Source organism: Papio anubis, chromosome 8 (assembly GCF_008728515.1).
Source record: "Papio anubis isolate 15944 chromosome 8, Panubis1.0, whole genome shotgun sequence".
In the NCBI taxonomy this organism is placed as follows: domain Eukaryota; kingdom Metazoa; phylum Chordata; class Mammalia; order Primates; family Cercopithecidae; genus Papio; species Papio anubis.
Genome location: NC_044983.1, coordinates 98047711 through 98075565, shown reverse-complemented (window position 1 = coordinate 98075565; position 27855 = coordinate 98047711). Strand labels below are relative to the sequence as shown.

The 27855-nt window shown below is 47.3% G+C and overlaps 1 long non-coding RNA gene across 2 annotated transcripts; it reads right to left on the bottom strand.

Moving 5' to 3' along the window:
* Positions 1-669: 669 nt before the first annotated feature.
* On the bottom strand, positions 670-27798 carry LOC103887019. 2 transcript variants are annotated; one of them, XR_650934.4, is made up of 4 exons: positions 27295-27798; positions 20834-21019; positions 16700-16833; positions 670-846 (listed from the first exon to the last, which is right to left on the bottom strand). It is a non-coding gene; the product is annotated as an uncharacterized LOC103887019 (long non-coding RNA). The 2 variants fall into 2 exon arrangements; XR_650933.4 differs by lacking the exon at positions 16700-16833 and having other exon boundaries at positions 27295-27793.
* Between the last annotated feature and the right edge of the window lie 57 nt (positions 27799-27855).

The window sequence follows — 27855 nt, the reverse complement described above, 5'->3', positions numbered from 1 at the left end:
CTCCATAGGACAAACTGGAAGGTGGATACCTTGGGGAAGGGATGACCACAGAAAAAAGTTGCAGACTTACAGCATTTTAAAATCAGAAGGATAGTGAGATTATAATAACACATGCTGGAAATCCACATGGCTTCATGAGTTCAGTAACCTTGAGTAACCTTTTCCCTAGGGAAATGGTGGAAGCCGTATTGCCTCACCAAGTCTCACAGATAGATCCCAAAGAATCTGAGTGCACAAACATCAGCTGCTCAGATTTCCACAAACCTTTTCCCAGTGGACCCATATTAAAGCAAAAAAACATGTCTATGCAAAACAGCTAAAGGAATGTTATGCCCATGGTCTGAATTTTCTTTTACATATAACAGTCCTCAAAAAGGCCAGGCACTGTGGCTCACACCTGTAATCCCAGCACTTTGGGAGGCTGAGGCGGGCGGAACACTTGAAGCCAAGAGTTGGAGACCAGTCTGGCCAACATGGTGAAACCCCATCTCTGCTAATAATACAAAAATTAGCAGGTGTGGTGGCGTGCACCTATAATCCCAGCTACTCAGGAGGCTGAGGCGGGAGAATTGCTTGAATCTGGGAGGCGGAGGTTGCAGTAAGCTGAGATTACACCATTACATTCCAGCCTGGGCAACAGAGCAAGACTCGATCTCAAAAAAAGAAGTCTTTGACACTGAGAGCTTGCTTTATTTACGCCAGAACTGAGTATTTTAGTCCATGGCTCTGACAGCAATGTCCAGGTAGGACAACTTTCCAACACCAACTGTGATCCATGTGAACATATGTCCTTAATGTCATTGCTGCATTTGGAAGGATGGGAGCTAGCTCCACTCTCTAGGAGACCTGTAGAAAGGAAAGGAGAAGCATACTGGATTGCAGGCTTTCTTGCTACTGGTGTCCAGTGTCATGGCAGGGGTCACCAGTGGCCTGGAGCTAGTCCAGCTGGCAGATGTTTGGATAGCTGCAGGGTTCCCCTGGGCTTATCTCCTCCTTGGCTTCAAGCCCCTAGCTCTAGCTCCTGCCCAGGCTTGCATCAGGAGCCGTGGGGCGGTGTCCGAACTGCTGAATTCCACCCACAAGCAGAGGCTGTATGCCACTGGTAACATCCAGCCGTCAGCAATGAGCTTCTGGGCAATTCTTTCAAGAGACTAGATTGACACCTGGAGCCAGACTTTATCAGACTTACCAAAGTTTGACCCTAATAAACAGTTCAGTTTTCCAGAGTTTTCTGGCTGCACATAGTTGAAAGCAGGACTCTGCCAAGTTCTGAGTCCAGCTCTGAGCTGTTTATCTTCCACCACCTGCTGCAGAACACAAGGTGAGTAAGTGGCCAAGGCTCATGGCCTGGTGTGCATGGGGCTGCCTGACACCGCCAGGGGCAGCTGACCTCCCAGATGGCCACCAGCTATGCCCTGGACCTTTAGCTCCTGACAGTTTCCACGATGGTTCCCCTGACAGGCTGTGGCTTTGGGTGGTATTAGGGGACTGTGTTTTCTTACACCTGTTGCCACTAGGAAAATACTACAAATTTTGTGCCTGTGTAACACTGTTCTTCAGAGTTTCTGGGGGTAAAAGTGCAGTCACAATAATAAAAACCAACTTGCAGTACCAATAGTTACCTGAACCCTAGTCAACAAAACAATTACTAAGGCCTTATAAATGCAAGACACTCTCCCAGGAAGTGTGATGTTGGGGAAGAAAATACATGGTCTTGTGTTCAGGGAAGGACCATGCAGTGGAGAAGTCAAGACTGGAAACATTTTCTGTGTCTCCTCTGTGAAGTCTGATCGTCACCTTCAACCCAGTCCAAAGCATGTAGGTTAAACCACATTTTGGGGTGAACCATACAAAATTGCTGTTTTTTCCAGTTAAAAAGGTAGCATGTCAGCAACTTAGTTTGGTTCAACCTAATCATCAGGTCTCCCAGAGCGCTCTGCCTATCCTCTATTAGGGCCCTGTTTCAACCTGTCTTGTGAATAACTGGGTGTTGACGTGAACTTTTCCTCCATTTGACTGCCAAGCTTCCTGAGAGCAGGAACCTTAGTTCTGTGCATCTCCAGCTAAGTACTGCACTTTACACTGAATAGAGGAATGAATGAATGAAAAAAACAACACAGGCCAGCACAGTGGTTCATGTCGGTAATCTCAGCATATTGGGAGGCCCAGGTGGGTGGATCACTTGAAGCCAGGAGTTCCAGGCCAGCCTAGGCAACACAGTGAGACCCAATCTCTACAAAAAATTTAAAAAACTGGCCGGGCACGGTGGTGCTTGCCTGAAGTCCCAGCTACTCAGAAGGGCTGAGGTGGGAAGATTGCTTGAACCAGGGATGTCAAGGCTGCAGTGAGCCCCGTGATCGTGCCACTGCACTCCAGCTTGGGTGACAGAGCGAGACCTTGTCTCAAAAGAAAAAAAAAAAAAAAAAAAAAAAGGCCAAGTACAGTGGCTGAAGCCTGTAATCCCAGCATTTTTAGAAGTTGAGGCAGGCAGATTACTTGAGTCCAGGAGTTTGAGACCAGCCTCGGTAACATGACAAAAACCTGTCTCTACAAAAAATACAGAAATTAGACAGGTGTGGTGGTGCATGCCTGTAGGAGGCTAAAGATAGGAGGATCATGTGAGCCTGGGGAGGTGGAGGTTGTGGGGAGCTATGATCACAACAGTGCACACCAGCCAGGGTGATAGAGTAAGATCCTGTCTCAAAGAAAACCCCACCCAATATCGATATACATAGTTTATATATACATATTCACACGTGTATCTGTGTGTGTGGTTAATGGCAGTGTACTGGGTGCTGGGACAAAAGGCTGAATCAACCTTGGGTCTTCCCAGGTTGATATGGGTCCTTACTGAGACGCAAAGAGATAACTTCATACCGTCAAGCAGGGCTTCTCAACAGTAGTGCTAATGACATTTTGGATCAGACAGTTTATTGTGGGGATGGCTGTGCTGTGCACTGTAGGATGTTTAGCACCATCCCTGGCCTCTACCCACTAGATGCCAGTGGTACACATTCCATCCCCACCCCCAGTCATGACAATCAAAATTGTCTCCAGACATTGCTGAACGTCCCCAGTGAAACAAGGTCACCCACCCCCAATGGAGATCCACTGCCATAGACATGCTAAGGTGTGCAATGCTTTTTAATCCAGTGAGGTGCTTCAGAGAAACCTCCCGGAAAGGATGACGCCTGGGATAGGTCTTGAAGGATGAGTAAGACTCGCAAGGAGAAGCGAGGCAGAGGCCACTGCACAAGCAAAGAACCACAACTTACCTGAACCCTATGCTGACTCGGCACAGGAGGGACCACACATAGTGAAAGGCAGTGAATTCAAGCCAAAAAAGATAAGCGTGCATGTTTCCTTTTAAAAAGCAGATCTTGGTTTCTGGTATAACCTTCTCTCCATGAATTCTTCCACCTTTCAGCAACGTTTGGCCCCAACATAGAACCTTTGTGAATTAAGTGAGATCACTTAGAACTGTTTTAATGGCAGAGCAAAAGCTGTACTCACACTAATAATAGCTTCCTTTGGGAAGGCACTTCACAGGGGTTTTTTCTGTCTACTTGTTTGTTTGTTCATTAATTTTTTAAAAATGCTTTCATTATACGTTGAATACATACAAAAAATATTCAACACACAAACACAGAGAGGAACTAGAAAGCATGTAGCATGTAGCCCCCTTCAGTCTCATAATACAATATCTCCTCCACCTGTGAGGCCCCCCTGTGTGCACCTTCCTCACCTCACTTCCCCCTCCACTCCCAGGGGAGCAAGATTTTTGTGTTCACATTTGTTCATTCAACAAACCTTTTACTGAACACCCCACTGTACTATGGGCCAGGCTGTGTGCTATAAAGTAGCAAACAAAACAAAAACTTTCCCCTTTCTTACTTAAAGCACTTTCACATTAGCCTTTTCAGTGTTATATGATATTATCAATATCCCAACGAGATACATACATACAGGCAACTAATAACTACTGCCTCGACTTCCTTTAACAGGTGAGGAAGTGGAAGCTCCCAAATGTTGACTTATCACAGGTAACATGGTTTGTAAGTGGCAGAACTGGGGCGAGAAGCCAAGTGGTTGCCTCCTGTCCCCTCCTTCCATTGTACCACAGTGCTGGCCTCTCCTCTCCTCACCTGACACTCCAGGGGTTCAAGACATTGCTACCAGATGCCAAACTCTGCAGGTAAAGCAAGGCAACTGCAGTGCAGGGAGACAGATGGGATTTGGAGACTCCTACCGGACCTGCATGTGGGGCTGTGGAGGGGGAGAGGAGGTTTCTTTGTAGTAAAGGAGTCCCCAGTGGGGGCAGTCTTGTCCCCAGACATTTGAGTCCATACCAAACTCCCATTTTAAAGTGGCATTGACTGGGTGCAATGCCTTGTGCCTGTAATCCCAGTGCTTTAGGAGGCAGGACCAGGAGGATCACTTCAGACCAGGAGTTTGAGACCAGCCTGGGCAATACAGCAAGATCACATCTCTAAAAATAAAAATGAAATTAGCTGCACATTCCTATAGTCCCAGCTACTCAGGAGGCTGAAGTGGGAGGATCACTTGAGCCCAAGAGCTCAAGGTTACAGTGAGTTATGATCATGCCATTGCACTCTAGCTTGGGCAACAGAGCAAGAGCCTGTCTCTAAAAATAAATAAATACATAAATTAATTAATTAATAAATAAAAGTGACATCATAGCGTATAAACAAAGCCATCTTTTTGCCTTTTCCATTTGAGTGGGAGAAAAATGTTTTTCTCCCAGTCAAGTGGTTGGTTTATTGGTTGCTTGAGTTGGATAAACTTGGTATCATTTATTTACAACTCAATTTCTACTTCACTTGTTGATATTTTGGTTTGGTATTCATGCCTCCCCATAAACAAAAATAGTGATGCCTCGGATGGCAGGGATGATGGTGAGACAGATCTCAGAGGCTGCCTGAGGGTGAAGAATGGCTTCCATTTATAGCTGCCACTCTGATGACTGGTAGCAGCTGCCTAGGTGTTATCTTGAGAAGGTTCAAGGGCCATAATAGATTAGGGAGTGTGGGCTCTGGAGAATGGAGTGGGGGGCTCTTGTGCCACAGGATTATCAACCCTGATGTAGCCTGTGATCAGCCAACATTGGCCAGGCACCACAGGAGGTCACACACCAGTCAGGTCTCTGGTGGCCAGTAGCTGGCCCTTCTACAACTCCGTCTCCTGGTATGTGGGCCTCATACTCTAAAGGGGGCACAGACCTGGCCCCTGGTTCCAGGCCCTTTCAAATGAGGATATAGCCTGATAGGAAAGTCCCAGCCTCAAAGCAGATGTGACCTCCGCATGGCTCATCACTCACACCACCAATGTTTACTGCATGCTTCTCTGTGCGGGTGCTGTGCTGGACACTGGGGAGCCAAGTGACTGGATGAGAGACACCATCCTAAGAGTACTTGCCATCAGCCGGGCACGGTGGCTCACGCCTCTAATCCCAGCACTTTGGGAGGCTGACGCGGGTGGATCATGAGGTCAGGAGATCGAGACCATCCTGGCTAACATGGTGAAACCCCATCTCTACTAAAAATACAAAAAATTAGCCAGGCGTGGTGGCAGGTGCCTGTAGTCCCAGCTACTCTGGAGGCTGAGGCAGGAGAATGGCGTGAACCTGGGAGGTGGAGCTTGCAGTGAGCTGAGATTGCGCCACTGCACTCCAGCCTGGGCGACAGGGCGAGACTCCATCTCAAAAAAAAAAGAGTACTTGCCATCTAGTGCATAACACAGACATCCAGTGAATAGTAGCAGCACAGTATTGTGAAGGCTATGGTAGGGACGATCCAGGATCCTACCAGAGCTTTTTCACATGGGTGGTCAGAAAAGAATGGCTGACCAATGCTCTGGCATTGGAGCAGAGAAAAAATTGTACAACAAGCCAAAGAACGCCTATCCTTTCATGAAGCATTTTGGTGGGGCCATTCTGTGACCTGTCTATACTTAATGATTCTAGGAATGGACTCTGTTACAGGCTGGACTCAGGGCTTCTTTGCAGTAAATGACAAGCTACCACATACATACCATATATGCACGCTGTGGTCTGAACAAGGACACCAGCTTAAAAGGAAAGGCAGGAGGAAAAGGGAAGGGTGACTTGTACTGCTTTTGCCCAAGGTACTGTATTTGCCAGTAGAGAACTTGGGGAAATCACATTTTTCAATTACCCTATAATCATGGAAGGTAAGACCGATGGGTGAGCTTTTAGCTGCCTTCACGGTGTTTACACATCTTTACATCCCATGGACATTCCTTTGGATCTAAATGGAAGTCCTAATTCCCAGGTCTTGATTTATTTCAGACATGGGAAGTACTTCTTTACTGAACAGTCAGGGTTAAGTCAGGGAAGGGAACCCCTTGGAGTTATGGGATAAGGGACACACTTATAGGAATTAGATCTTACACAACTTTGGGAGGAACTGGAGAGGCGAAGGCCCTGGAGGAATGGGAGGATCAGAGAAGGAGCTGCCAAGCAGTCCCTTGGACAAGCTAAGCACATCCTGCCGCTGTGGAGGGGCGGAAAAGAGAAGCCTGTGGTCCCTCCTCCGTGGAAATGCCATCTGAGGGAGGGGCTGGCGCTGCTGCCGGTCCTGGAATCAGCAGTCAGGAAGAGGACTGGATGTGCAGTGCAGGACAGCAAGCACAAGCTGGAACCCGCTGGCCTGTGTCTGTCACCACATTTAACCCTGACGACCTTCTGAGAGTAATGGCTGCTGCTTCACATCTTCCAAACCTGGTACAAATTCTTCTTCTGGCCAAATTTAACTCAGAACTGTACAGGGAAGGGGATCTCGAAAAGGTAGTTCCATCTTGGCCAAGTGGACAGAGCAGAAACCATCACATTTGAAGAAAAGGCTGAGGGTGGAGGCAGAATACCCTGCCTTAATTAAGAAGCAAATACTTGGCCAGGTGCGGTGGCTCATGCCTGTAATCTCAGTGTTGGGAGGCTGAGGCCGGCAGATTATTGGAGTTCACAAGTTTGAAACCAGCCTGGGCAACATGGCAAAACCCTGTCTCTACAAAAAATACAAAAATTAGCCAAGTGTGGTGGCGTGTGCCTGTAGTATCACCTACTCTGGAGGCTGCAGCAGGAGGATGACTGGAGCCTGGAAGACAGAAGTTACAGTGAGCTAAGATTGCGCCACTGTACTCCAGGCTGGGCAATAGAGCCAGATCTTGTCTCAAAAAGAAAAAAAAAAGAAATAAAGAAAAAAACACTGCAGAACTTCCTAGTTCAAAGAACCAGAGATAAGCTCGTGGTGTGTGTGTGTGTGTGTGTGTGTTTGAAGTGCTTGGGGAGTTTTGGTGAAAGGATAAATTTCCAGGCCTCAGCTCTTAAGAGTCTGGGGTGGGGCACCTGTTTAACAAGCTTAATAGGTGATAGTGATACACATAAAAGCTTCAAAACCACTGTCCTCAACCTTACAAGCAAATAATAGGTTATTAATTAATTCAACTTTAATGACCTGCTGTTGGAAGCCTTATGTCACTAATTTGTCATTTAGGGGCACTTGGATGGTTACCCAGATGCCAACAGTGTCCCAAATTGCCTCCTGAGCTGAACTTTATGTCCTCCATCTCCCTGCCTGAATCCTTTTAAGAACAAGCTAAAATGCAGATTTGAGACTCACTCCTGAACTCTTCTATGAGGGAGCTGGGTGTGGTTGGACAGCAAGAGGAATCTCATGGTGATACCGCCAAGGGGCTAATGGATTGGGAAAGCCAAAGGTGTGCTCCACCCTGCAAACTGGGTTTACTGGTAACTCACACAAGTGATTTCTCTCATCCAGATAATTACCATTAAACAATATGTATCTGTCACCCCAAAGTGTGTGGGCATTGATGCAGCGTACCATGTGAAGCACGTAAAAATGATAGCTACCCGTCTTAGAAGTCAGAGATGAACTTACAGACCTTCCCACGTGCTTTGTTTGCCCTGCCACACTCATGCCCATCCCCCAGCCAGCCATCAACCCACTTGCCCCTACCCCACACCAGAGAAACTTTTGGCACAGCTGCCAAAGCAGCTGACAGTGTCAGCCTCTAGCTCCTTGGGCAGGCAGTGTGGGCAACTCAAAAAGAGTCAAAGGGCCTGGTGCAGTGGCTCATGTCTGTAATCCCAACACCTTGGGAGGCTGAGGCAGGTGGATCACCTGAGGTCAGGAGTACCAGACCAGCCTGGCCGACATGGTGAAACCTCATCTCTGCTAAAAATACAAAATATTAGCAAGGGGTTGTGGCATGTGCCTATAGTCCCAGCTACTTGGAAGGCTGAGAATTGGTTGAATCTGGGAGCCAGAGGTTGCAGTGAGCCGAGATCATGCCACTAACACTCCAGCCTAGGTGATAGAGTGAGACACTGTATAAAAAAAAAAAAAGAAGAAAGAAAAAGAGGAAGAAGAGGAGGAAGAGTAGGAAGAGGAGGAGGAAGAGGAAGAGGAAGAAGGAGGAGGAGGAGGAGGAGGGGAGGAGGAGGCAGGGCCCAGAGTGGCCCAGCTAAAGTGCAAGGGTGAGCTGACCAAGATCTTCCTATAGAGCATATAGGGCAGAGTCCAGGCCAGCATGTACACCTCTAGACTGCCTTCTTCCCTTGCCTTCCTTTTCTGTCTTTGTAAACAGAATCCAAAGGCACTGATGCATATTAAATACCCCTGTTCCCCCGTCTTCTCCCTGTGTTCTTCTTCTAGTATTGTTCAGCATTAATCCTACTGACTGAACAAACCAGTGAGCCAGGGGTCCTCAATGTGCCTCAGCCACTCAGGGAGCTTGTCAGTGATGCATATTCCTCAGTGTCACCTTCAAGGAACCTGACTCAATAGGTGGGACTTGGAAAACTGAATTTTATCTTCTTATTATTTTTTTACTTTTTATTTTTGAGACAGAGTTTCATTCTTGTTGCCCAGGCTAGAGTGCAATGGCACGATATTGACTCACTGCAACCTCCATCTCCCAAGTTCAAGCAATTCTCCTGCCTCAGCCTCCCCAGTAGCTGGGATTACAGGAGCATGTCACCATACCTGGCTAATTTTTTTGCATTTTTAGTAGAGACAGGTTTTCACCATGTCGGCCAGGCTGGTCTCAAACTCCTAACGACAAGTGATCCACCGGCCTTGGCCTCCCAAAGTGCTGGGATTGCAGGCATGAGCCACCATGCCTGGCCTGGAAAATTGAATTTTAAACAAGGGCTACCAGGGATTCCCAGGCAGATGATCGGGGACAAGATTCTAGAAAACACCGTATGAGGCAGGAGGTAGTGCAGGAAGAGGAGGAAGAGACAAACCAGAAAAAGGCCTCACAATCTGGTTGAAAAGGCAGATCACACACAAATGAAAAAGACTTAGGACAGGCAACATGCATATCCCTGCAAAGAGCCAGGGCACCTAGGGCACAACATTTAAGGAGGTCCTCAGGCTCAGGTGCACTTGCATGATCCTAGAGTAAGTGTCTCCTTAAATTGTGCACCCTAAGTACCTTGCTTGCTTCACTCTCATCATTGTCCTGGTACCAACAACGATGCCTGGCACATCGTAGGCACTCTAAATCTTTGATGAATGAATAAACGCATTTATTTAACAAATATTTACTGAGTGTAAACTATTATACTAGGTATAGGTGACTGGGCGTAGGGGTGAGTCCAGGAGAAAATGATAGTCTAGAAATGAATTGGACACAGATTCCACTTTGAAAGGAGAAGTTTATGGGCCAGGTGCAGTAGCTCAGGCCTGTAATCCCAATTCTTTGGGAGGCTGAGGCAGGAGGATCACTTGAGCCCAGGAAGTCAAGGCTGCAGTGAGCTATGACTGCACAACTGCACTCCAGCCTGGGCAACAGAGTGAGACCCTGTCTCAAAAAAATTTTTTTTAATAAGAAAGTTTATGATCTCATAAGGTCTGAAGACCAGGAAAATAAAAAAGATGCAAGGAGGTAAAGGTGGTGGAAAGAAAGGTGCTGGAGTGGAAGCAAAGGGGTTTTGGATATCTCTGCTAGACTACATGCTCCATGAGAGCAGTAGCCCTGCCTCTTCTGGTATATCCCCATTCCTGAAACAGCACAGGTACAAGATAGGTATTTCATGTACATTGGTCAAGTGACTAAATGGCCAGAGCCAGACTTAGAGTTCCAGAGATATACACTAGTGTGTTTTGCAGCCTTATAATTGAGTCTAAGTCCAGGAAAGCACGTGCCTGGAATTAGGTGATGTTCATTACAAAGGCCCCACTAATGATCTAACCCAATGGTTCCTGCACTTGGTTGATTATCAAAACCACTTGAGGACAGCTTGGAAATTACTGACTCCCAGGCCCTATGCCAGAGGTATGAAGTCAGGGAAGGGACTCAGGAATCTGTATTTGGACTTCCTAATGGGCAGCTCATGATCACCCAGGCTTGGGAACCGTTCCTGTAACCAGGAGTAAGGACTCCAGGTTTTAGAGAACACTTGGTGGGCCCAGCCTGGCAGGGTGGCCATGGTCCCCAGGCACACACCACACCAGGACAGGGAAGCAATGAGCAGCCTGCCTGGGCTCCTGTCCACCCACCAGCGATGTGACTTGTTTTTAGACTTCTCTCTGTGCACCTCTGTTCCTTCCTCTGTGGAGGAGGGCATGTTGGCAGCTTGTAGTAAGGCCAAAGGAGATAACTTCACAGAGATGTAGCCCAGCGCCCAGTGCAGTTGTGTTTGGTCCTTATCACACTCATCTTTCTAGCAACACACCCAGCTTCTCAGTTTCCTTTTCTGGACTCCACCAAAGTCAGACCTGGCATCAAAGGATTGGATGGCTATGGTGGAAGCTTTACACATGCTCAGAAAACTCTGAGGGAGTTGTGAAGCCCAGAGAGGAAGCTTCCATCAAGGACCCAACAGTTGGGTTGAAACCCTGATTTTAGGGTTTAGTGCCAGTCTTACTGCTATTTTCTCTCAAAGGCAGCCATGCCTCCTGCCCTCTCTTCTCTAGATCCAGCACCCTCACTCTTCCTGCCCTTACCCATAACTGGGCTGCCAGCTGGGCCATCAGATGGACAGGCATGTGCTTGTGGGGAGGACTGATGCTGTAGGCCACAGAGGAGCCCTCAGCAGGTCTCGAGTCCCCTCACGAGGACAGGAGGGTGCCATCCTTCACATTGCTCCTTTAGGCCAATTCTCTCCCCAGGTAAATGATGAGGAGACAGGTGAACAGAGAAAAGCCCCTGAACTCCCAAACCCAGAAACATTCTTCAACATATGAAAGGAGAAAGCAGGCCAGGAGCTCACGCCTGTAATCCCAGCACTTTGGGAAGCTGAGGTGGGCGGATCACTTGAAGTCAGGAGTTCGAGGTTAGCCTGGCCAACATGGCGAAACCCTGTCTCTACTAAGAATACAAAAATTAGATGGGTGTGGCAGCGGGTGCCTGTAGTCCCAGCTACTCAGGAGGCTGAGGCAGGAGAATCTCTTGAACTCCGGGGGCGGAGGATGCAGTGAGTCAAGATCACACCACTGCACTCCAGCCTGGATGACAGAGCGAGACACCGTCTCAAAAAACATAAGAAAAGGAGGAAACTAAAAATGGCCTCCTCCCTTCTGTACACAGTCCACCTGCCTTCCTCATCTGAGCCCAGCGAAATAGAACTGCAAGGCTGCTTCTTCTCCTGCACCAAGCTTGTCATCCTTCTGAAAGGGAGGAGCCAGCCAGATGGTGGCCACTGAGACTCCAGGGCCATCTCTGAGAGAACCTCTGCTTCAGAAAGAGGTCAGCTGTCAAAACAAACGGATGCAGAGGCACTTCCCCGAGGGAATCTCAAACTGTAGGCAGCCAGGCCCGGGAGGTGGGTTATTAACCTCATGACCCTTTATCACATTCTCCTTAATAGCTTCAGGCACCTTCTATACGGTGTCTGGGGGAAAAACCCACCCTTTGTTTTGGAAGATGAGGCAAACATTTTACAAGTAATTTATTGGCCTGTTTTTAACCTTTATTCAATGGGTCCTAATTTATTTCACTAATTGACTGCTCAATTCCAGTAAAATCTCTGGTTCTAGGTTTACAGCCTGCTGAACAAGTGCTTCAGAGGTGTATACCCACAGCATGGAGGATCTCGCCACAGTTCAGGTGATCGTGCCTTCCACTCCTTGAAGAATATCCCCACGGAAAAGGAATTCTAGGCCAGATGCAGTGGCTCATGCCGGTAATCCCAACGCTTTGGGAGACAGGGATGGGAGGATCTCTTGAGGCCAGGAGTTCGAAACCAGCCTGGGCCACATAATGAGATCTCTTCTTTACAAAAGTAAAAAAATTAGTCAGGTGTGATGGTGTGCACTTGCAGTCCTAGCTACTCGGGAGGATCTTTTAAGCCCAAGAGTTTGAGGTTGCTGTGAGCTGTGTTTGAGCCACTAGGCTCCAACCTGGGCAACAGAGTGAGCCTTTGCCTATAAAAAAAAAAGAAGAAAGAAAAGGAATTCTATTGGTTTGGGGTAGTAATTCCCCAACAGCGGAACTGGGATTGGTGGGGTGGGTGGAAAAATCTTGGCACAAGGAAAAACTTTTGAACAATTATGATTGTTTAAAAAGAAAAAGAAAACAAGGTGCCTCGTGAGCTGGTGGACATCTGAGCACTGGGGTGTAGAAGTGGGGCTAAGGGGCTGTACTGGGAGGGGTCTGAACTGCTGCCGGAGGAGTCCAACCCAGCTCAGGGTTCTGAGATGAATGTTCAGGCCAGAAAGCCATATATACAGAGCTATCTTCCTGTGCAGGGCCAAGGAAATGCTTTTTCAGGCTGGACTAAGGAGAGAGGCTTTCTACCGGTGAAGACCAGTTGCAGAATGCTTCCAGTTATTTCAAGAGGCATTAGCAACATAGAGCATCCATGTGAACTCATTTACAACCTGGAGATAGCATTATTCATATTGGTCAGAGAGCTGCTGTAAATACGGTAATAGGCTTGGAGCAGAGCCTTAGCTCAATAAGTATTAGAGATTATTATGATTACTATACAGAAAAACTAGCAGTCACTTCCTTTGTGAAGACACACTGACTAAAACTCAGTTAACATGCCTACTCCTTCAGGTACAGGAAATAGTAACATTGTCTGAAATGCCACATTTACGTACAAGGTACAATAATCTGTGTTAACCAGTATATACTTTACAGTGCACAGTTACCTCTTTTGTGTATATATGGGGTCAATATGCAATAAGTATATGTCTATTTATCATTACTCAGGTGTTCATTATCCAATTCCTTGAAGTTAGGAAGTTCAGTAGTGAAAATATTCACTAATACATATATTAGTTAATATACAGTGAATATATTATATTCACAATACATGTATTAGTGAATATATTATATACATTATATACACAATACACATATTAGTGAATATAATATATTCACAATACACATATTAGTGAATATATTAGTCAGTTTCAAAACTGGTCCCTATTAAAACATCACTTCAGCTAACACTACTACCCCACCGATTAGGTTAAAACATCACTTCAGGCCGGGCGCGGTGGCTCAAGCCTGTAATCCCAGCACTTTGGGAGGCCGAGACGGGCGGATCACGAGGTCAGGAGATCGAGACCATCCTGGCTAACACGGTGAAACCCCGTCTCTACTAAGAAATACAAAAAATAGCCGGGCGAGGTGGCGGGCGCCTGTAGTCCCAGCTACTCGGGAGGCTGAGGCCGGAGAATGGCGTGAACCCGGGAGGCGGAGCTTGCAGTGAGCTGAGATCCGGCCACTACACTCCAGCCTGGGCTACAGAGTGAGACTCCGTCTCAAAAAAAAAAAAAAAAAAAACATCACTTCAGTTAACACTACTGCCCCACTGATTAGGTTTCTGTGGGTCAGTCTCTTGCCATTGTAAAAATTCAGCAAATGTAATGTAAATATTATGCAAATTGCCTTCAGAGTGAAGCTGCAAAACTTGCAAAAGATACAGGATTTCATGAAAGTGACAAAAGTAATATTGGCAAATTGACAAATACTTGTCAAGACATTGACAAATGAAGATTTGGCATGTTTAGACCAGTTCACAATTGAAGAGCAGAGTGCTGAGAAGGACAGTGCCACTTGGCCCTTCAAAAGAAAATAATTTAAATATCAAAGAATAAAAAAAGGCTTTTAGGAAAACTAATAAACTCTTTTTTATATTTTTTCTTTTCTTTGGGACAGGGTCTTGCTCTGTTGCCCAGGCTGGAGTGCAGTGGCATGATCTTGGCTCACTGCAACCTCCACCTCCTGGGCTCAAGCGATCCTCTGACCTCAGCCTCCCAAGTAGCTGGGATCACAGGCACCACCATGCCCAGCTGATTGCTGTTGTACTTTTTCATACAGATGGGGTTTTGCCACGTTGCCCACGCTGATAAACTCTTATTTTGCAAAACAAACAAAACCAAAAAACTCCACCTCTTCTATGATAGGGTTTAAAAGTCCAAGTGAAACATGTTATCATATAGAATTCTGTTAGGAAACGAATATTGAGAAAAGTAACTAACATATAATTCATTTTGTAACAATTAATGAATAGTTGCAATTATAATTTAGATTTGTTAAACTAAGAAAATATATTTTAATATCTTTTAATTTCACTTCTCAGTAGGAAGTTCCAATCAAACATTTTTCACATTGATTACAAAATCATGATTCTCTTTTTAAGTGGATTCATACTAAATGTCCTTGCCTGATAGCAATTATCGTCAGATGTGGTAAGACACAGAGTGCGCACAAGCACCAGCGATCGTTTGGACAATTGTCTAATTCTTCAGCTAACGAGCAGAAAGAAACAAACAAACAGAGCCACTGTCCTTTCCTTAATGTCTTGTCTGAATCTGGAGCAACGGTTCTCGACCTTAGCAGCACATTAGAATCTCTTTGGAGAGCTCTAAAAACTACACACGTCTTGAGTCTCACCTTCATTGGTATTGGATGTGGCTGAAGTGGGGTTTTTTTTTTTTTTTTTTTTTTTTTGGAGATGGAATCTCACTCTGTCACCAAGGCTGGAATACAGTGGTACGATGTTGGCTCCCTGCAACCTCCGCCTTCCAGGTTCAAAGGGTGCTCCAGCCTCATCCTCCCGAGTAGCTGGGATTACAGGTGTGGGCCACCATGCCCAGCTAATTTTCGTATTTTTAGTAGAGACAGGGTTTTGCCATGTTGGCCAGGCTAGCCTCAAACTCCTGAACTCAAGTGATCAACCTGCCTCAGCCTCCCAAAGTCCTAGCATTATGGGCATGAGCCACCGCGCCTGGCCTGAAGTGGTGATTTTTAAGACCTCCTCAAGTGATTCTAACATGCAGCCAAGGTTGAGATACACTAATCTTTCCAAATTTTTGCTCTTGCTAAAGGACCTATATCACCTTCCACTACGGCCCTTTTCCTCATCTTTCCACTTTTTCCTCCCAGTTAATCCTATTCCTTTTCTAGTGTTGCTATATCCCAAGAATTATTAAAGCCCACTGCCCCAAAGGGTGAAGGGAGTTTTGTGAACTCAGGCCACAGGCAGTGGGCGGAGGAGGGTGGGAGGGCTGGGGACTGGGTGGGGATGGGGTTGGGGAGAGATGGGAGGGAACCTGGAGACCCAGGAAAGTGGGAGGAGCATCAGAGGGGAGGGAAGGCCAGGGACAGGGAAGGGAGTGGAGGAGGGTAGAGGGACTGGGGACCCAGGAGTCGGGGAGGAGGAGGGGTGGGGTGGGGACCCGGGATTGGGGGAGGAATGGAGGAGAGGGAGGGTTGGAGACTCAGGAGTGGGGAACAGGGGAGGTAAACAACCTCCGAGCAGCACGTTCCTAGTCCTTCCAGCCTGCTTACAGCTGGACAGACGGCAGCTTTCAAACCTGAATGCACCAGGGAACAAACACCACTCCCGCAGCAGCCGTATACCCAAATTTAAGTTGAAACGTTCTGCATTATGCTTGGAGTTTGGATTCTATCCTGGAGCAGCAGGCAGCAGAAGCCAACCACCCGGAGTCCCAGCAGACCACAAATGACTTCTGGAACTGAACACCGCTGCTGCTGTGCTGATGGGACCTTAGAGGCAGGCCCTAGCTGAACCCGTTTCACCACCTACTTGCTCTCCCTTGGGCTGTGAGGGTCTTTTCATTCCACTTAGCTGGGTGTGAAACAATGTCCTGTCCTTTAAAATGTGCTTTTTCACCACTGCCTTTCACCTTGTCCGACAAAGGCAGTCATGAAAAAGCACATTTTAAAATATTTCCTTTTGAGAAAGTGATCAGTACAAGAAAAGCCAGTTCCAGAGACCCAAGGCCTTGTACTGGGCACTGCGTCCACATTGGTTATGACAGCCTGCGACCTCTACCCACAGGCATGACAGCCTGCTCCTCCCCACTCCCAGGCCATACTCCCTCCAGATCTCAAGAGGCTCTGATCACCTCCTGGAGAATGTGCCAATCAGGACGGGTGCACCTGTAGTCCGAGCTAGGCCAGAGAGTCCCAGGATGCTGAGTCATGTGCTGTACAGTTTGGCTGGAGGTGGGTGTGGCCGCTGCTGCGTGTATCTATCACTCCAATAGTGGGAAAAATGCAGACTTTCCCATAAGCAGCCAACCAGGCACATATCCAACCCTGTTGGTAATGGGCACGCCAGATCTGACTGCACAGAAGACAGGTTTGATTTTTCTGAAAGAGGCAAGGTGCCAGTGATGTATAACCACTATTTTCCTGCACGGGCACTCACCTACAGTTTCACCCAGTTCTGCTTCCCATCCCAAACCGTAGGAATCCAAGAGTCGAACACTTTAATGGTATCCAGACTCTCTTTTTTGTTTCATCCAGTCATTGCCTGGAGCACACATACATTCTCTCAGCGTCCTGAAGGAAAGGGAAATATGGACATGGTACTTTATGCCAGGACTTCAGAACTATGCCAACACTCTCCTTGTTATTGCATATTTATTATGTGGCATACTCTAGGACCATTACACAAGTACTTTGAAACTGCAACCAATTAAAGTTTTGAATTAGATGTGTAAGTTAGTTAGAGGCCAAATTGTTCCATCATCTGATTCAGGGGACTGGGGAATCCATTCATTTCTCAAACATTATTAGAGACAGGCTTCTTATGTGATTAGTTCTGGGCAGTGGACATCAGTAACTAAGGTTCTGATCCTCCATGAACTTACGGTCTAACGGAGAACAGAGACACCTGAATTACAGATGATCATGCTGTGTGGAATGTGCTACAGGGGAGAGAAACACAATGAAGGGACTTCCTAAGGTTCTATGTCAAATCAGTGGTGTCACCAAACCCACAGAAGACAAGTCCCTGATCTAACACATCTTAACTTTTTTTTTTTTCCAGACAGGGTCTCGCTGTGTCACCCAGACTGGAATGCAGTGGCATGATCTTGGTTCACTGCAACTTCTGCCTCCCGGGCTCAAGTAATCCTCCCACTTCAGCCTCCCAAGTAGCTGGGACTACAGGCACATCCCACCACACATGGATAATTTTTGTGGTTTTTGTAGAGATGGAGTTTCACCATGTTTCCCAGGCTGGTCTTGAACTCCTGGACTCAAGCAATCCCCCTGCCTTGGCCTCCCGAAGTGCTGGGATCACAGTCATGAGCCACTGCACCTGGCCCTAATACATCTTTATCTGAAGTTGTCCACATCACACTGGGACTCAGCCCTGTCTGCTAGGGACATATTGAAGGTGGATGTAGCAAGAAGCTAAGATGAAAAGAAGTTGACTCTAGACAAAAAATGTCAAAGAGGAAGAGTTAAAGACCTGTTGTGAGGTGATGGTGAGGAAGATGGCACCCGAGATGGAGAACTAGCTTTGGTTTAGGTCATGCAGGGATGGACTGTGAAGACCCTTACACACTGTAGTAGAAGAGGGTTTGGGGAGTGAGGAGTGATTTTGCTCTAATACTTTTCTACCGCAGGTGAAGAAATTTGAATTAAAAGCTCAGTTTTTAAGTACTTCATCATTAATCCAAACAAAGTTCTTCCCTTATTTTACTTTTTATTTTTCCTTTATACCTCTAAACCCTAATTATATTTCCTTCAACTCATAGCACCTACTTTAATATGTTTAATATATCTTTAGATATGCATGGATGCCTTCTTACAAAAGTTACATTATTTTAGGTGAGATGTCTTTAAAAATGATAATGTACTATATATCCTTTCCTATTTCCTATGTTTTTCCCTTACCCCTCGGTATTTTTTTGTTTGTTTTTTGAGACAGGGTCTCACTCTGTCACCCAGGTTGGAGTGCAGTGATGCGATCTTGGCTCACTACAGCCTCAATCTCCAAGCTTCAAGTGATCCTCCCACTTCAGTCTCCCACGTATATGGGACTACAGGCATCTGTAACCACACCCAACTATTTTTTTAGTTTTTTAGTTTTTGTAGAGACAGGGTCTCACTATGTTGCCTAGGCTAATCTGAAAACTCCTGGGCTCATGCAATCCTCCCATCCAAGCCTCTCAAAGTGCTGTAATTACAGGCATGGGCCACTGTGCCTGGCTACCCCTGGATTTTAAAGATCTATAGTGCTGCAGTATAATTCCAGTTGGTTATTTCTTACTGTTACTTAGTATTCAGCAGTCCACATCTGCCATATTTTATTAATCCCTTTCTCTAGTGATAAGCACCTAAACTGCCTTCAACATCCAGCTACCCCAATCAGTTTCATGATGAGCATCCTTATGAACTTGTGGGAGAACTTCCTCGGAAAAAATATATATTCCAGAGTTTTTCACAGATCACAGGATATGTGCATGCTTCATCTCAACATCTCAAGTCAGTAGAAACTAGTCAAACATGGGGGGTGGGGCAAAGACTGAATGGGATATTTGTGCAAAAAAAGAAATATATGCAGAAAATATTTTGCATTTGTAATGCAGAATATCTCACAAATTCCCAGAGAATACAACATATGTTTCATCTTCTGGTTTTTTAAGTAAGATCAATCATTCCTGCACAGTTCTTCGAAAGCATCCCCTTTCTCATGGCTCTCATGAAGTGAAGAGCCTTTGATAGCTCTTGTTGGTTACATTTACTCTAAGCTTCTGTCTAAAGCCAGATTGCTTTCCTAAGTGGTGGTACTGGTTCCAGTTGACACTCCCTCCAACAGTGCCCAAGGTTCTGTGTGCATTCTCATGCTGACGCTGCTCACGTTCGTTCTTGGGCAGAGCTTAGGTAAGTACGGCCAGCAGGGCTGTCAAAGGCTCTTCACTTCATGAAACCATGAGAGGACTCTTTCGGCAATGCGAAGTGATCTGCAAAAACCAGAAGATGAAACTTGCTATATTGTATATTCTCTAAGGAAATGAATATTCTGCATTAAATACTAAAAATATTTTCTGCTATTCTTTTGCTAAAATATCCCCATTCAGTCTTTGCCCCCACCCCCCATGTTTGACTAGTTTCTACTGACTTGGTTTGAAGCATTCTTTGAGTTGGCTGTGGCCAGTCTTCATCATGACCTGGTGGTGGTAGGCAGCAAAGGGGAGGTGGAGTTCCAAGACCAGCGTGTCCTGCTGAGCAGAAGACTGGCCTCATGAGATGAGCTGGGCCTACCTCCCTATCTTCAGCTATCATTCTCCTTGGGTCAGAGGGTAGAATATTAAAATGGCAATAATAGGGCCACACATGGTGGCTCAAGACTGTAATCCTAGCACTTTGGGAGGCTGAGGTGGATGGATCACTTGAGGTCGGGAGTTTGAGACCAGCCTGGCCAACATGGCAAAACCCCGTCTCTACTAAAAATACAAAAATTACCTGGGTGTGACACATGCCTGTAATCCAGCTACTCAGGAGGCTGAGGCAGGAGAATCACTTGAACCTGGGAGGTGGAGGTTGCCCTGAGCTGAGACTGTGCCACTGCACTCCTGCCTGGGCAACAGAGCGAAATTCCGTCTCAAAAAAAAAAAGGCAATAATAATAAGGCACATTTGTAGAGTAGTTTAGACCCTGCTACTCGAAGCGTGGTCCTCAGAGTAGCATCTTAGGTACCACCTGGGATGCTGCTTGGTAGAAATGCAGAATGTTGGGGCCCAACCCAGAATCACTGAAGCAGAACCTGTTTGAGCAAGATCCCCAAGGGATTCCATGCACATTACAGTTGGAATAGCACTACTTCAGTCTTTGCCAAACATATTCACATTGATTATCTCACTTAAACTCTTCTCAACACCCCTGATTTCCTTGGGTATAGTTATGTAAATCTTACGTTGCAGTTGAGGAAACTGAAGCTGAGCAGGTTAAAATAACTGGCCCAAGAATATTCAGAAGAACCCCATGAAAACAGACTTTTTAACCCCCAAGGCCATACTTTGTTTATATCCCTTTCACCCCATGCCTTGTTTTTCCTCACTCCAGCTGCCCACTGGAGGCGAGGTCTGCAAGTCTTGCAACCCTCAGGATCTTTCTCTGTTGGGCTCCAGACCTGAAATATGGCAGATTTGGTTTGGAACCAAAAATGCTCACTGCTTTTTGGCCTCAGTCCTTCTTCTCTACCTTCACTGCAGGTCTCAGTTAGGAGTTCAGAGCACGCTATGGTCTGAATGCTTGTGTCCTCCAGAATTTATGATTCAAATCCTAGTTCCCAAGATGACGGTACTTGGACCTGGGGCCTTTTGGGAGGTCATTAGGTCATGCGGGCTCTTGGATTAGTGCCCTTAGGAAATAGGCCCAAGGGAACCTGTTTGTCCCTTCCACTGTCTGAGGACACAGTGAGAAAACTCCATCCATGAGAAACAGTGCCCTGACAAAACACTGAATCTGCTGGCACCTTAATCTCAAACATTCTAGCCTCCAGAACTGTGAGAAATAAATGTCTGTTGTTTATAAGTCACCCACTTACAGCATTTTGTTACAGCAGCCTGAACAGATGAAGAAAGGGACAGCCAGACCTTCACTGGGTGTGAGGTAGGTGGAGGTATTAGTGGGTCTCTCCTTTGAGTGAAGTTTACCAAGTTGCATTTTTTTCTTCTTAAAAGCAGGTTAAGCAGGGGTGCTGAATCTGGGGTTCCTCAGACTCCCAAGGCATCTGTGGATAGAATTCAAGGAGTCTGTGATATTGGCTAAGAAAAATATTTCATATTTTTATTTGCACTAACCTCTTAACCACACCTAGCGTTTTCTTTACTATAACTACAGGAAACAAACCACACTAGGTTCAGCAGGACCTGTGACCTGTGACTTTGTCACTATGAGAAATCACAGATATTTCCATATTGCATAACACCTACTGCAGACCTTGAAATCTCATTTATGCTCATGATAACTTCATTATTACCTCAGTTGTTAGACCCACACTAGATCTTGTTATTAAACGTGTTAATAGGTGGAGCGCAGTGTGGCCCCCGCCTGTAATCCCAGCAATTTGGGAGGCTGAGGATGGCGGCTCACCTGAGGTCAGGAGTTCGAGACCGGTCTGGTCAACATGGTGAAATCCCATCTCTACTAAAAATACAAATATTAGGCGGGTGTGGTGGCACGCACCTGTAGTCCCAGCTACTCAGGAGGCTGAGGCAGGAGAATCGCTTGAACATGGGAGGCAGAGGTTGCAGTGAGCTGAGATCACACCACTGCACTCCAGCCTGGGTGACAGAGCGAGACTCTGTCTCAAAAATAATAATAATAATAATAATAATAATAATAATAAAAGAAATAAATGTATTAAAGCAGCACTATAATGCCAAAGTACCACAATATATGTGTATACATATGTAATATTTTTATTTTTTAGAGACAAAGTCTCTCTCTGTCACCTACACTGCAGTGTGGTGGCACCATCATGGCTCACTGCAGCCTTGACCTACCAGGCTCAAGCAATCCTCTCAACTCAGCCTCTTGAGCAGCTGGGACTACAGGCATGTGCCACCATGCCTGGCTAATTATTTTTTTTATTATTTATACAGATGAAGTCTTCCTATGTTGCCCAGACTGGTCTTGAACTCCTGGGCTCAAAAGATCCGTCTGCATCAGTCTCCCAAAGTGCTTGGATTACAAACGTGCACCACCTCATCCAGCCTATCTTTTTATATTTGGATAACTGTGTTATCAATATAATGGCTTCATTTGTAATCTTATGAACTTCATTTTATGAGCTTAAAAGCCCACCACAACCCTTCCTGTCCCGTGTAACCTTTCTACTGTGACTCTGCCATTTCTGCATCAAGAGGTAAAGTCTGTTACCCTAACCCTTGATTCTGGGCCGGCCCTGCCTGTGACTTGCTTTGACCAGGAGAATCTGGGGCAGTGCTGTGGGACTTCCATGCCTAGATCTTAAGAAGACTTTGAAATGTCTGTGTTTATCCTCTTGGAAACTAGCCACAAGGCAGAGGAGCCCAGGCTAAACTGAATAATGAGAGAACATGTGAAACGAGAAGGGCCACATGGAGAAAACCAAGGCACCCCAATGAACAGCCAGGACCAACACTCCAGTCACATGACCAGGGCCACCTGGGACCCGCCAGCCCCAGTCACGCAGGCCCAGCTGACACCACATGGAGCAGAGATGAGCCATCCCCAAGCCCTGACCCACAGAATCATGAACAATAAATAGAAGTGCAGCCCAGGCTGCCTCCCCTCCACTCCATGGTCCCGCTTCTGTCCGCAGGAGTGTCACTGGGTTTTGGGGTGGTTTGCTGTACTGCAAGAGATAACTGAAACAGTCCATGTGTGTTTCTTTCAGCTCTGCAGTGACAGCTACAGTTTTCAACATACTCATTTTATACTCGGCTCACTGCAGCCTCGACCTCCTGGGTTCAAGCAATGAATGCCTCAGCATCCCAAGTAACTGGGACTACGGGCACACACCACCATACCTGGTTAATTTTCTGACATTTTGTAGAGACAGAGGTCTCCCTATGTTGCCCAGGCTGGTCTCAAACTTTTGAGTTTGAGCAATCCTCCTGCCTCAGCCTCCCAAAGTGCTTGGATTAATGGCATAAGCCATTACACCCTGCTAAAATTTTAATCTCCAGCCTAGATCTTTCTCTGTTGGACTCCAGACCTGAAATATGGCATTTTCTTCCTTTCCACCAAAGCCCACTACATCTCTGTGGTCCCTTCTATTTCATACAGTGAATCAAGCCAGAAACCTGGCAGTTCTCGATACTACCCTCTTCCTTATGTCTACATCCAATTGATTACCGAATCCTGCTTGCTCTTGGCATCTCTATTCCATCCTCTCCAGACCTGCCACCATTTCTTAGTTTAGGCCAGCATCATCTTTGCTGCCTGCAAAAGCCTTCTCAATGGTGACAGACCCTCAATTCTCCACACTGGGCCAGAATGAGCTTCCTACACCATCATCCCTGTTACAACCTGTCAGCAGGTCCCCCTTGTCCTTAGGATAAAAGCTCCACTTATACATTCCTTAGTATGGCATGCAAAGGCACTTCATGTTCTGGGCTGCTTTCCTTAACAGCCTAAGTTCCCCACCTGGTCCCCCACTCGACGAGTGGGAATTATGGGGATTACAGTTCAAGGTGGGATTTGGGTGGGGACACAGCCAAGCCATATCCACCATATATATGCCCAAGATGACAGTTTTCCATGTCTGACCCTACAATGACACAAGCTAAGGGAAAGGCATAGAAGGACCCACACTTCCACCTAGGTGTTTGCACATATCCTGTCTGTAACTCCAGTGGGTCTTCAGACAATCTACAATTACTTTCTCCATTAAAAAAACAAACAAACAAACAAACAAAAAACCAAAAAACTTGAGTGCTTTGTATAGAACAGATACTGGATCAAAAAGATGATTATAGGCTGGGTGTGGTGGCTCATGCCTGTAATCTAAGCACGTTGGGAGGCCAACAAAGGAGGATAGATTGAGCCTAGGAGTTCAAGACCAGCCTGGGCAACACAGTGAGACCTAAGCTCCACAAATAGTTAAAAAAAAAAAAAAAAAAATCAGCCAAGGCTGGGTGCAGCAGCTCACGCCTGTAACACCAACAGGGAGGCCAAGGCAGGTGGGTCACTTGAGGTCAGGAGTTCAAGAACAGCCCGGTCAATATGTGAAACCCTGTCTCTACTAAAAATACAAAAATTAGCTAGGCGTGGTGGCAGGTGCCTATAATCCCAGCTACTCAGAGACTGAGGCAGGAAAATCACTTGAAAGCAGGAGGCGAAGCTTGCGGTGAGCTGAGACTGTACTACTGCACTCCAGCCTGGGCAACAGAGTAAGACTCTCCAAAAAAAAAAGAAAAAAAAATTAGTCAAGTGCTTGCTTGAACCTGGGAGGTGGGGGTTTCAGTGAGCCGAGATCGCGCTACTGCACTCCAGCCTGGTGAAAGAGCAAGACACCGTCTGTAAAAAAAAAAAAAAAAAAAAAAAGAAAGAAAATCCCCATTTCAAACCAGACACCCGTAGTCTCAACTACTCAGAAGGCTGAGGTGGGAGGATCATTTGAGCAGAGGAGGCTGAGGGTTCAGTGAACTGTGATTACCCCACTGCACTCCAGCCTGGGTGACAGTGCAAGACCCTGGCTAAAAAAAAATAGACGATTATACACGATCACCATCTCAGGAGTTCAGATCTGGGTGGAGCATGGGCAGGATTCAGTATTGTAAAAAATGTTTCTTGCAAAATGACTGCTCCACTCCCAGCATGAAGGTGTGGACAATGTACGTTGGGAGCAAAGGAGAACCATCGATTCATCCTGGTGTTATCAAGGACGGCTTCAACCAGGTGACAGTGGTACAAAGATCTTGAAAGCCAAGAAGGCAAAGGAGGCCTTCAGGGATGCAAATGTACATTTCTTGTACATGGCCTCCCCTTGTACTTAGAAAATCCCCATTTCAGCTGGGCGCAGTAGCTCACGCCTGTAATCCCAGCACTTTGGGAGGTCAAGGAGGGCAGATCACAAGGTCAAGAGATTGAGACTCTCCTGGCCAACATGGTGAAACCCCGTCTCTACTAAAAATACAAAAATTAGCTGGGCATGGTGGCGTGTGCCTGTAATCCCAGCTACTCAGGAGGCTGAGGCAGGAGAATTGCTTGAACCTGGGAGGCAGAGGTTTCAGTGAGCCAAGATCGCGCCACTGCACTCCAGCCTGGTGAAAGAGCAAGACTCTGTCTGAAAAAAAAAAAGAAAAAAAATCCCCATTTCAAACCATGACCTATAACTTCCTCAGTAGCCTAGCTCCTCCTGCCTTACTTTCCAACCTCATCCCCTCCCACTCTCCCTGACACCCTCTGCACCTCCAGCCACACTGCATCCCACGGGGCCAGCTCTTTCCTGCTATAAGACTGCCTTAGCTGCTCCCTCTACTTAGGTGCACTTGCCTGGGATCCTTCTATCCTCTCATGAGGTTTTCAGCTTAAACATCTCCTTGGAGCAAGCTTCTCCTATATTTCATACCAAACCAGTTGCCCAGTCACACTCTTATCACCCTGTTACAATTTGGTGCACTGCAGTGAACTTACCTTCATGGTACTTGTGTGTGTGTGTGTGTGTATTTGACGTGTACTTATCTTTGTCTCCCCTGGCCTGCCTTGTTCACTGCTGCTGTGCCTGGAACAGTGCCTAGAACACAGTAGATGCTCAACAAATAGTTGTCGAATGGAGTGGATAAACGAACAAAGGCATGCACAACACAGTGTTTCCTGAATGAGGATGTGGCACCGAGACATGAAAATGCACCATATGTTTGAGGAACAGCAAGCAGTTTGCTGTGGCTGTGGGCAAGGGTAAGTCTGGGTGGGAGACGAGGTGGGGAGGGTTGGGAGGGTCCTATAGTTGGAGGCGGACTGGATAGCTCAGAACTGAATGGCCTTTCATCTCCTGGCAACAGGAGCCACGGATCATTTTTAAGGAGAGAATGTTATGATTGGATCATGACTTTTAAAAAGCCATTCCAGTCACAGTGTGGAGCTTGGGCAGTGGAAAATAAGCTGGAGTGTGGGTGGAGGTTGGGTGGGGGGATTGCAGATTGTTTAATCCGAGCAAGACTTGATGACAGATTGATCTAGTGCAACATTTCCAGGGTAGAAATGGAAAATGAGAACAGAGACATTTCTGAGGCAAAACTGCTGGGTCCTGGGGACCAATCAGATCCAGGGCTTTGAGAGAGAAGGTGAAGACTGGAAGGAGGCAAGGTTTGCATCCGGGAAGGAGTAGAAACAGCAATTTTAGTTTTGGATATGTTGAATCTGAGGAGTCCGGGAAACATCTTTCTCTGAATCTCTAGGAATTGTGCCACCACCACACTGTTCCTCCTACCCCTTTTCTCTTTTCTTTCCTGTTTTGAATCACTCTCACAAGTCAAGACCGCTCCCTGCTTCTCAGCCCGCTGGGGAGCCAGGCCAGCAGGCCCCACATTCGTAAGGAAGGGACAGGGTTCTCGCCTGGAGGGTCTGGCAGAAGCCACCCCAGGGGAGGGCCCCGACAGGAAGGAAGGTAGGCCTGCGGAGGGGCACACAGGAGCTTCCTCTCCCGCCGCAGTGTCCAGGGCCAGCTGCTCCAGCCCTCAGGCTGGGTCAACAGGATGGGACAGCCCAGGCGGAAGGAAGCCTGTGGGGAGGGACACCCCGCAGACAGAAGCAGGGACATGGGGTGGGGAGAGGCAGGAAGAGCTGCCGGGCTGCTGAGCTGGCGCCTTTCCAGCAGACTCAGGAGGGGCGGTGACAGGAGGCCATTCCGTCCTCATCCCCGCAGCCCTGGGCCTCTCTGGTCCTGGCCAACAGTATTATCATTATTATTGCTGTTGTTCGCTAGCCTGGGCCTTAGATATATTAGAAAAAAAAACATCGGAAGATACGGATAGCATTGGCAGTTTATAAAACAATTAATTCCCTTTCTAGGCTCATTCTGTGATCATTGGGATAGAAATGCCATTTGCATTACCAGCCTTTCAGTTACAGAGACGTGAGTGCTCGCAGGAGGGACAGTGAATTTTGCCTTAAATTCAGCCTGTCTAAATCGGAGATCTTATCTCCGATTTGCTTTAAGCCCCGTTATCACTGCCTTCCTCTCCAACAACAGCTGCTGTGATCGCGCACAAACGGCCAAAAGGGAGCAAATCCGTGCCAAAGCAGAGCCATGGGCTTTCCTGATCAGAAGGCCCAGCCCCAGCCCCGGGCGCAACACGCGGGCGGCTTCCTTTCAGAAACCCAGCCTGCCTCCCACCGGCTGGAGCGGGTGGGTGGGGCGGTAGTGGTGGCGGTTTCTGGGGACGGCCGACAAACCACCTCCAGGTGTGCTCCAGCGGGAGCCTGGAGACCCTAGGAAAGCCCTCCCCACAAGCGGCTTCCAGGCAGGACGCTTCCAGAGGTCTTGGTCGGGGGTGGGGGTGAGATGGGGTCTACCTTTGAAACAGCTACAATTTAAACTTCAGCTACACCGAGCTCAAACTCGATTCCGCAGCCGAGTGTCGGCGCCAGAGGACGATAAAAACTCGGGTCTACAGCTCCCTACCACGCCCCTGGGCCCGTCCTGGGGCTTCCAGGAGTCCTCACGCCGTCCTCTCGGTTGCCCAGGAGGAAGGATGGGCGGGGCGGGCAGGCGCTGCGGGCACTGCAGATGGGGAGGGCGAGCCCGCGGCACGGCGTGAGCGGGGGAGGGGCTCGCGAGCAGGTGTCGGCTCCGTGACAGGGTCCCCCATCCCGCGCCCCAGTGCTCCCCGAGGCTCAGCGAGGCAAAACCCAGCAAATGCTTCAGAAATGCAGCTCAGTCGGTCACCGGGTTCTGCTTCCTCATCAGACGCGCAAGAGGATGGCGCTTCCAATGCAAATCTCTTGGCTCCGGCCCCTTGGCTGGCAGCCGCCGCGTCCCCCGCCTGCCTGGCGTCCCGCCCACTCCGTGGCGGGCTGAGACGAGGCCCGGCGCTGAGGGGACTGGGCGGAGCGGGCATCCCTCCCCACCCCCCA